The sequence below is a fragment of the Gracilinanus agilis genome, chromosome 5 (assembly GCF_016433145.1).
Source record: "Gracilinanus agilis isolate LMUSP501 chromosome 5, AgileGrace, whole genome shotgun sequence".
NCBI classification, from domain to species: Eukaryota; Metazoa; Chordata; class Mammalia; order Didelphimorphia; family Didelphidae; genus Gracilinanus; species Gracilinanus agilis.
In genome coordinates, this window is record NC_058134.1 from 210,702,316 (window position 1) to 210,712,508 (window position 10,193).

The window sequence follows — 10,193 nt, forward strand, 5'->3', positions numbered from 1 at the left end:
ATTAATCTCTGCCCTCCCTAATTTGTTAATATATGCACTCAAGGATATAAACTTCCCCCTGAGTACTGCCTTGGCTGCATCCCACAGAGTTTGGTAGGATGTCTCATCATTGTCATTCTCTTCAATGAAATTGTTGATTGTTTCTATGATTTCTTCTTTGACTAATTGGTTTTGGAGAATCATATTATTTAATTTCCAATTAGTTTTTGATTTGCCTGTCCAGGTGCCCTTACTAATTATTGTTTTTATTGCATTATGATCTGAGAAAGTTACATTTATTATTTCTGCTCTTTTGCATTTGTTTGCAATGATTCTATGCCCTATTACATGGTCAATCTTTGTGAATGTACCATGTGCAGCTGAAAAGAAGATGTATTCCTTTTTGTCCCTATTTATTTTTCTCCACATATCAAATAAATCTAATTTTTCTAGGACTTCATTCACCTCTCTTACCTCTTTCTTACTTATTTTTTGGTTTGATTTATCTAGATCTGAAAGAGGAATATTTAGATCTCCCACTAGTATGGTTTTACTATCTATTTCCTTCTTGAGCTCTGCCAGTTTCTCCTTTATGAATCTGGATGCTGAACCACTTGGTGCATACATATTGAGCAGTGTTATTTCCTCATTGTTTATACTGCCTTTAATCAGGATGTAATGACCTTCCCTGTCTTTTTTAATCATATCTATTTTACTTTGGCTTTGTCAGAAATCATAATAGCCACTCCTGCCTTCTTTTTCTCATTTGACACCCAAAAGATTTTGCTCAAGCCCTGAACCTTAAACTTGTGCATGTCCACCCGCCTCATATGTGTTTCTTGTAGACAACATATGGTAGGATTTTGGTTTCTAATCCACTGTGCTATTTGCTTCCGTTTTATGAGCGAGTTCATCCCATTCACATTTAGAGTTATAATTGTCAGTTGTGCATTCGCTGACATTTTTGTATCCTCCCCTATTCCTATCCCTTCTCCTTAAACTATTTCCTTTTAAACCAGTGGTTTGCTTTAAGCCGGTTTCCCTTATCCCCTCCCTTGATTAACTTCCCTTTCTATCCCCTCCCTTATTATTCCCCTCTTTTTATTTTTAAAGGTCTAATGAATTCCCTCCCCCTTCTTCTCCCCTCCCTTTTTTGACCTCCCCACTCCCCTGCTCCCCTTGGTTTATCCCTTCTGACTTTCTCAGTAGGGTTAGATAGAGTTTTATATCCCAATGGATATAACTATTCTTCCCTCTCAGGGTTAATTACACTGTGAGTAAGGTGTAAATATTACCTCTTAATGCTCTCTTCCTCTCCTTCTTATAATAGTATTCATCCCTTCTCCTTCCCATGCCCTCTTTGTGTGTAATAGAATATCCTATTTTTCTTATTCCTTCAAGATTCTCTTGGTGTCCTCTACTATTCATCCCCCTTTTTCCTTCCCACCCATATTGTCTTAGACCATTTGGTATTCCAACCTCTCCCTATGAATAATTCTTCGAATTATTATAATAGTGAATGCTGTAATGGTGAACAGAGTTCACTACAGAGAATTATACATAACATTTCCCCACATAGGAGTACCAATAATTAGATCTTATTGAAGCCCTTAAAGAGGCAAATTTAAAAAATATGAGTTTTCTTACTTTCCCTTCTGTTTCTTATTTACCTTTTCATGTTTCTCTTGATTTTTGTGGTTGGATATCGAACTTTCCATTTAGACCTGGTCTTTTCGGTGCAAATGCTTGGAAATTTTCTATCTCGTTGAATGCCCAAACTTTCCCCTGGAAGAATATAGTCAGTTTTGATGGGTAGGTGATCCTTGGTTGTAAACCCAGTTCTCTTGCCTTTCTGAAGAATATCATATTCCAAGCCTTGCGGTCTTTTAATGTGGAGGCTGCCAGATCCTTTGTGATCCTGATTGGTGCTCCTTGATATCTGAATTGTCTCTTTCTGCCTTCTTGTAATATTTTTTCTTTTATTTGGAAGCTCTTAAATTTAGCTATTATATTCCTGGGGGTTGTCTTCTCATTGTCTAGTGTAGAAGGTGATCTATGGATCCTTTCAATGTCTATATTGCCCTCTTGTTGTAGAACTTCAGGGCAATTTTACTGAATAATTTCTTTTAGTATGGAGTCCAAATTTCTATTAATTTCTGGTTTTTCAGGAAGACCAATGATTCTCAGGTTGTCTCTTCTAGACCGGTTTTCTTGATCTATCAGTTTCTCATTGAGATATTTCATGTTTCCTTTTATTTTATCTGTCTTTTGACTTTGTTTTATTTGATCTTGCTGTCTTGATAGATCATTGGCTTCTACTTGCCCAATTCTTGTCTTTAGAGACTGATTTTCTGCCATAAGCTTTTGATTTTCCTTTTCAGTTTGGTCTGACCTGTTTTCCAGCTGTTTGATTTTGGTCTCCAATTATTTATTAATTCTTTTGATTTGGGGGCATCTTTTTCTAATTGCTTAATTCTAGCCTTTAGAGACTGGTTTTCCTTCTCAATATGGTCCTTTCTGGTCTTTGATTTACTTGCCTCACATTCCAATTGTGAAATTCTGCTTTTTAAACTGTTATTTTCTTGCCAGATCTCTTCCATCTTTCTCATGATCTCAGATCTGAACTCTTCAGGACCTTGTGACCTGTTTTCATTGTTTTGGAAAGGTTTGGATTGTTTGTTCTCCTCAGTTGTTTCCTCTGTTGTCTGGATTTTTTCTGTGTAAAAGTTGTCAAGTGTTAAAGATTTTTTCTTCTTCATCTTTCTCTTCTGGTTTTTCTGATGGCTTGCCACATTAAGCCGAGTTCCCTATCAGCTTTATGCTCATGCCCAGGATCTGTTTGTGGCTCTTTAGAGATTCCTGAGGTCTCAGGTATAGATGTTTTGGGACAAGCCTCCTGGTGGTCTCCTTGCTCGTTCTTTTGCCTGAAGCTCCTTTAACAGTCTTAGGGAGCTGCTTCCACAGTCAAGCACCTCTCTGCACTGGGTCCCCACTCAAGATCCGCTCCTGCACTCAGAATCAGCCCCTTTGTCCATGCTCCAGTCTTCACTTTAATCTGTGCCTCAGCCGGCGCCTGTGTCAGCCCCTTCACCTGCACCTGGGCTCAGAGTCTGGGCTCAGGGTCTGCGCTCAGAGTCCGTGAGTTCCTCAGCCTCTCGGGGGGTCCCAAGTCTTGCTGCTCCCAGGAACAAGCCCTAGTGAGCTGCCAGTGACCCGATGGGTGCCCCAAATCTGCTCCGACTCCCGTGCGCTGGCTTTGGCGCGGTAGGTGGTGTGGAGTGGGGGAGGGGGTTGCTCCATTCGTGTTTTCATGGGAGCTGTTTCACCCCTTTATAGCATGGAAATGCCCCGTTTCCACGTACCTCCGATGCTGCACCCTGTTGTGGGGTCCCTTCTTTCCTCTGGATTTGTTTTTATGTCTTCTTGAGGAGTCCTATATGCGTGGGTTAGGAGAGGTTAAGCAGCTGCTTTTTACTCTGCCGCCATCTTAACCCGGAACTCCGTCAGTCTCCTTGAGTATTTTCTGATAGTTACATGTTTCATGTTCTTTCCCTCTCCCCAAGACCCCCTAACTCCCCTTAGCCAATGTACAATTCTACTGGGGTTTACATGTATCATTGATTAATACCTAATTCCATATTATTGATAGTTAGACTAGTTATCGTTTAGCGTCTAAATCCCCAATAATATCCCCATCAGCCCATGTGTTCAAGCAGTTGTTTTTCTTCTGTGTTTCTCCTCCCACAGTTCTTCCTCTGAATGTGGCTAGTTTTCTTTCTCATAAGTCCCTCAGCCTTGCTCTGGATCCTTGTATTGCTGCTAGTAGAGAAGTCTGTTATGTTCGATTGTACCACAGTGTATCAGTCTCTGTGTACAACCTCGATCTGCTCCTTTCACTTTGCACTTGATTGACCATTTGGAAATGAACTTGGTAGAATCAATGCTATAAAACAAACAAACAAACAAAAAAAACCCAACCTCTATTAAATCTGAGCCCATTCTAACCAGGGACTGAAGGACTTTAGAAGAGAGTTCTGTCAAATAATGGGGTAGGATTGAGAATATTTCCATTTATGCTTGTGCTTTTATTTTTGACTAAATTAACCTTTGTAAAAGCTAATTGATGCTATTTGGTTAAGTGGAACAGATGCTAATTACTAGTAGTGTAGGATCACATTGGCTCAAGCCAGTACCTTTAGGGAAGAGACACTCCACAACTTCTCAGGATGCCCCTAGAACATTGAGGGAGAGATATAGGCTGGTATCCAAAGTAATAGCTACATACACATTTTTTAATGTACAAAAGGAAATGCCACAAGGAAACAAAGACAATTGAAAGTTGCATGCTGAATTTATTACATAAGCTTACCTGTGACCTCCTTGCTCCTGTGACTTCTCAGGGAATGTGGCATCACTCCAGATCCAGCCCAACTACCAGAGACACTCCTTGATGTTGAGTCTTTCTAGGATGCTCTATGACAGCCTTGATCCCAATCTCAGGACTCTATTTATCCCAGAGTCTTCTCTAGTGGTTGGAAAACTGTACCTAGATCAGATTTTACATCTAATTCCTAGTTCCTGCCCCTCTCCCCCCTCCTCTGGCTGCTTCTACTTATTGGCAGTTCAACCTCCTGGATTTTACAGGACTTAATGTCAATACCTGTCTCAAGGTTGAGAGAGCTTTGAACTACTAAATCATCTGCCTCCCTTGATTAGACGTTTCTCTAGGCACAGATAATTTTTTTTTAAAATCCTTACCTTCCATCTTAGAATCAATACTGTGTATTGGTTCCAAGGCAGAAGAGTGTCAGGGCTAGGCAATGGGAATTCAGGGTCACACATATTGGAAGTGTCTGAGGCCAGATGTGAACCCAGGACCTCCCATCTCAAGGCCTGGTTCTCTAACTACTGAGCCACCTAGCTGCTCCCTAGGCACAGATAATCTTCCTGCGCTTATTACAAAATGCCTGTTATACTCCCACTCCATCATGTCCTCTCTCTATCTCAGTAATTCTGAACCCCTTGCTGTCATTATACAAAGCTTGTTCCCTGGCCCCCACTGCCTGCTCCCTTAACTCCCAAGTCACTCAATACTGCTCCTCAATGCCATCCCTCCTACTGTGCTCTTTGGACTGCCAGTTCCATAGTTAAAAGCTTGCTTTGGTCTTAAATCCTTTCCTTTCTTAGGCTTCCAACCTATGGCAATCATGGAGACCTGGCTTTCTCTTCTTGACCCTAGCTCCCCTTTATGTATCACTTTCTGGTTGCAGGGAGTTGGGATAGTCCTTATTGTCTTTTCTAGTCTCTTTCTCCCACTATTACTCAGTAACCTCTCATCCTCTGAGATTCAATCAATACATATTTGTTTCCACTAAAGATAGTAGCAAATGTTATCCATTCATCTCAGAACACTGTCCTGCCTTTCTCAGTGAGTTCAGTGCCTGGTTTGCAGTCTCAAGGCAGCTAGTGACTAGAATGTTGAGCCTGACATTAGGAGGAAGACCTGAATTTAAATCTGACCTCAGGAATGTACTTACTTCCTTTGTGATCCTGGGCAAGTCACTTAACCTCTATGTGTCTCAGTTTCCTTAACTATAAAATGAGGATAATAATAGGACCTATCTCCCAGGATTGTTGTGAAGATCAAATGAGATATTTGTAAAAGTGGTTAGCATGGTGCCTGGGACAGAATAGGCATTTAATAAATACTCATTCTCTTTCCTTTTCCCTCTTTCCTTCTCAACTCCTGACCTTACACTAGGGGACTCCTGGATAAATAGACACTCCTTTAAACATTTTCATGTACAGGTTCCTCAGTTTACTCATTTCCCAGAATTTACTCCATTACTTCTTGGGGACATGCAGAGATAGTCATCCCCCTGATCTTACCATCACCCACAGGTCTTCCACTAATGTTTTCACATTCTGTCTTTCCATGTGCTTTATGATCTCTGACCCTGTTCTTTACCCTCATTGTAATCTTCAATGTCCTGACCCCTCATTTCTTTCCCAGGTTATCTTTCACCCTTATACTGTCTGCACTCTCCCCTCTTCCCCAGCTCAGCCTTTTAGTGAATCAGTTCAACTCTACTCTATACTTTATATTCATGTTCCTTTTCCTCTTAGCCTAATATTGATTATGCCTTGCCAAGCCATGACCTTCGGTGAGTTTCCTCATTTATTTTCTTTACTCTTGTGATCTGCTGAATTGAACTGGAGAAAATCATGCAACTTGACTGGGTCCACTACAAATTTATGTTACATAATATCATCTGGGCCATCATAGCAGAAAGCCAAACCTTTTATGCCTCCCTCATTGGTTCACTGTCCCACTTATAACTGGCTTTTCAAAAATGTTTTCTCTCCTTTTGGCACTCCTGCACCCCATCTTTCAGCTAAGGGCCTTGAAAAAATTTGAGGTCATTCACTGAGAGCTTGTCTTTCAAATCATTCAGATGACTTTCTCACCAGCTCCTCCTTTACTCCTATCTCATGTGAAGAGGTGGCTCTTCTTTTAACCAAGACTAATCTGTGTCTATGCACACTTGATGCCATTATATCCTTTCAATTTCAACAGATTGACCCTTTTATCATCCCCATTCTCACTAATCTTCAATCTCTTCCCATCAACTGGCTGTTTTTCTATTGTCTGAAAACGTGGCCATATCTCTCCCACCCTTAAAAAGCCCTCACTAAATTGTGGGGAGCCAAGGGGTTAATTCCCCCCAAACATTTCCCCCTCTTCTCCTCATATTCTTGAAAAGGTCAGAAAGAGGGCGCAGCTGTGGAGAAAAAAACACAACCTTGAAGATAATGATCCGAAGGCAGGGAGAAATTCCCTCCCTGGCTCCAGATGTCAGGGACTAGTCAAAATTGTTTTTTGTTGATTTAGTTTGGTTCCTTTAATGAGCTAACTCCTTTCCCACAGTAGAAGAGAATATACACTTTGCTTCTGGCTCCACCGAGACAGAAGTTTGATGGAGAAACATGATGGAATAAATCAGGACTGTTAGAAGCCTGCTGGTATAAGTGTCTTCTTTAACCCTTCATTAATTTTACCACTTCTGTTTCCTCAGTGAAACCCCTGTCATGACACTCCAACTGCAATATTATCGTGATACTTAATCTGATCTTAAAAGCTATTACCATATCCCCCCCCCCCCTTTTTTTGGCTAAACTCCTTGAGAAAGACCTTTATAATTGGTGTCTCCACTTTTTTACTTCTTGTTCTCTCCTAAACTTTTGCAGGCTAACTTCCAACCCCATCAATATACTGAAACTATTCTCCCCAAAGTAACTGAGGACCTCTTAATTGCTAAGTCCTAATGACCTTTTCTCAGTTTGCATATTTCTTGGCATATGTCATCTCTCCATATTAGGATGTAAACCTATGATCCTTAGGCCATATCTCTGCATCATCTTAGAGATTAGCATATTTTGCTTAGGGAGTATAATGCAGGGTTTTTGCATTGAAATATTAGCTTAGGCAAACCTGTTAGTTGTGCTGGATGGAATGTTGATGATGGCATGTGCCATGGGCCTGGTGCCAGCTGGCAGTTGGGCTGAGACTATAAAAACCCCTGGAAACCCAAGCCTGGGTTCTGTTTTCCCCTGACTTCATCCTAGTCACTCAACTACCCCCTTCCCCTGGGGCCCCGGGTTGAAGGGTGGTGGATCGTGGGTAGGAAATTGGGATAGCCTAGATATTAGAACTGTCTTCAAGAGCATCTCAATAATATCTATTTCATTATCATCAAAGTTAGCCAATAGATCTGGTCAATTTCTTACCAGAGACCATTTTGCTCTGCCAAGACCAAATAGGAGCTTCCATAAGCCTCAGCCATTTAATCAATTACACAGAATAGTGTTGCCAAACCCTCCTACCTTTTACCTTCTTCCTTCCCAGTTACCAAATAAACCCATAACCTTTAGTCTAAGAATTCTGTGGTTATTTCTTTACCACCATAGGCTAAGGAGGTCAAACAACGAGAATTCTAAATTTTTGAGGTTGAACCAAACCTCCATTGGTGAGGGCAGGAAGCTCAAGCAACCACTTCCTGCTGATCTGTCATCATCCAATAGGAGGCAGTTACCCTAGCAGGGAGGGGCCAGCTGCCTGACATCTTAAAGGAGCCATAGCAGCTAGCAATGAGGTTCACTGCCTCTCAGCTTTGGGTTTGGATTTTGAACTTAAAGCAAGTGCATTCCAGCTGAGTTTGCTCTTTCCTTCACACATCCGGCTCTAATCTCCCACTAGACTTGTTACTGGCTCAAGGCCCTTAGTGACCATTCACTCCCCCATAACAAGAGAGATCATGGTTTCTTTTAATGTTATTGTTTTTTTTTCTTCTTTTCTAAATTGTTCTTTATTTTTGTGTGTTTGCTTTCCCAATTGATTGTCAACTCTTTTGGTTCTTTGGTGAGATTTGCCAATGCAGATTCAAGCATTTATATTATGCCAATTACTTTTGCTATGCAGGCCATACATTCTGTTTACATTTCTTTTTTCAACCATTATGACACAGCATGTTGTTGTTCCGTGGTCTCCTCCAATTCCATAGCTGCCTCATCAAGGGTAGGATCATTTTCCTTTGTTTTGCAGTGTTCATAGATGCCTAAACTTATTTACTAGATCTAGAAGTTATATTCCTTTGGTTAATATTTATCCTGTTAATTGCTTATGTTCAAGTCTTTGAGTTTTCTCTCATAAAGTGATGAATTCTTTGGTCATGATAACTCAGGAAATAGAACAATTCAAAATGATCCTTAATCCTGTGTGTCACTCCTCTTCTGTGGTATTAGTGGCAAAATAGTGGGAAAGGGAGATACTAAATATTAGTTTGTAGACTATACATAACATTATTTCACTGTCAGTACCCTGTGAGATCCTTGTCAAGGGACCAATGAGCTGACATTCTTCTGAAGGGACTGAATCATAAAAATATTAAAATTCTTTTCCTACAAATGAATTTAAAGATATAAAGCACACAGCTCACATTTATCATTAATGCTTAATTGAATTTATCTACTTTCTTTTATGATAATTAGCTAAGAAATTTGATAGTGAGGTAGTGGAAGTTTTTATAGGGAATCAGAAAAGAATGATGGACACTCGGGACATGGTACCTAGGAACCCTGGACAACCAGATAAAGAGGAGAGAGAAATGAATAGTATAGAAACGGGAAGTATGTAAGTCCTTATGGGAAAGACAAATAATATTTCTAGGACCAATAACAATTCATGTGGCCTTGCTCCAGTGTTTTCAGAGAAAAGCAGAGGTGTAAGAAGCCTCAGAGGAGAATACCAATGTGAAGGAGGGACTCTCTGGTTCCTCTTGACTCTACTCCTCTTTTCTTATATTAGACCAAGGAAGCACTCAGCACAATTATCTTATGCTCTCTTCATTTTTTCCCTTTTTCTTTCCTTCACTTATAATATACTTTTCATCCTTCAACATTATTCTACATTCAACATTGTTTTACATTAAAAAAATTAAAACAATTTTTATTTTCTCTTACATAGTATTATACACATTCAAACAAGTGTATAAACTAAAATATACACATACAAAATAAGAATATCATCTATTTTGAATTATTGATCCCAAAGTCATCAGTTAAAAGGATTCATTTATGCCTAAATTTGCATTTTTTTCTTCTGCCTGATCAATGACTCCCTTTCAGTGCATTTTAAGAGATGCATCTAACTAGAGATATGCTTTTTTAAAGCATTGAAATGCTCAAAGCTATTCATTCAAAAGTCACAAATCTTTTAACCTGATTTTTCACAGGAAAGACCTAGAGGTAATTACTGCCATAGGTATATTTTCTTTGTCATTTGTAGGTTAGGTTTTGTGGGGAAAAAATGCTCAGGTTCCTTTCAATCTCCAGACACAATCAAATGAAGTAAGTACCTAATAATGAGGATCTGAAGAGCTGAGCTTTTGCCTGGAAAACTTTCCCACCATGCACTTCTCAAGTGCTCTATTCTTATAAGTGCACCTGTATGCTCAGAGAGCACCTGTTGCATTCAAATTCCATCTTTTTTTAAAGTACTCAATAGATGCCTAAGGCACTTAAACTTAAGAGCTCCATATCTCTCCTCAACCACAGTGCTTAGATTTTTTCATTTCATTTTGCTTCTCCCTATTTTTTTAGTCCAAAGAAAGCTCTTTTCTGTTAAAGCAAGCGAGGCTTCTTTGTCACAGATCTTA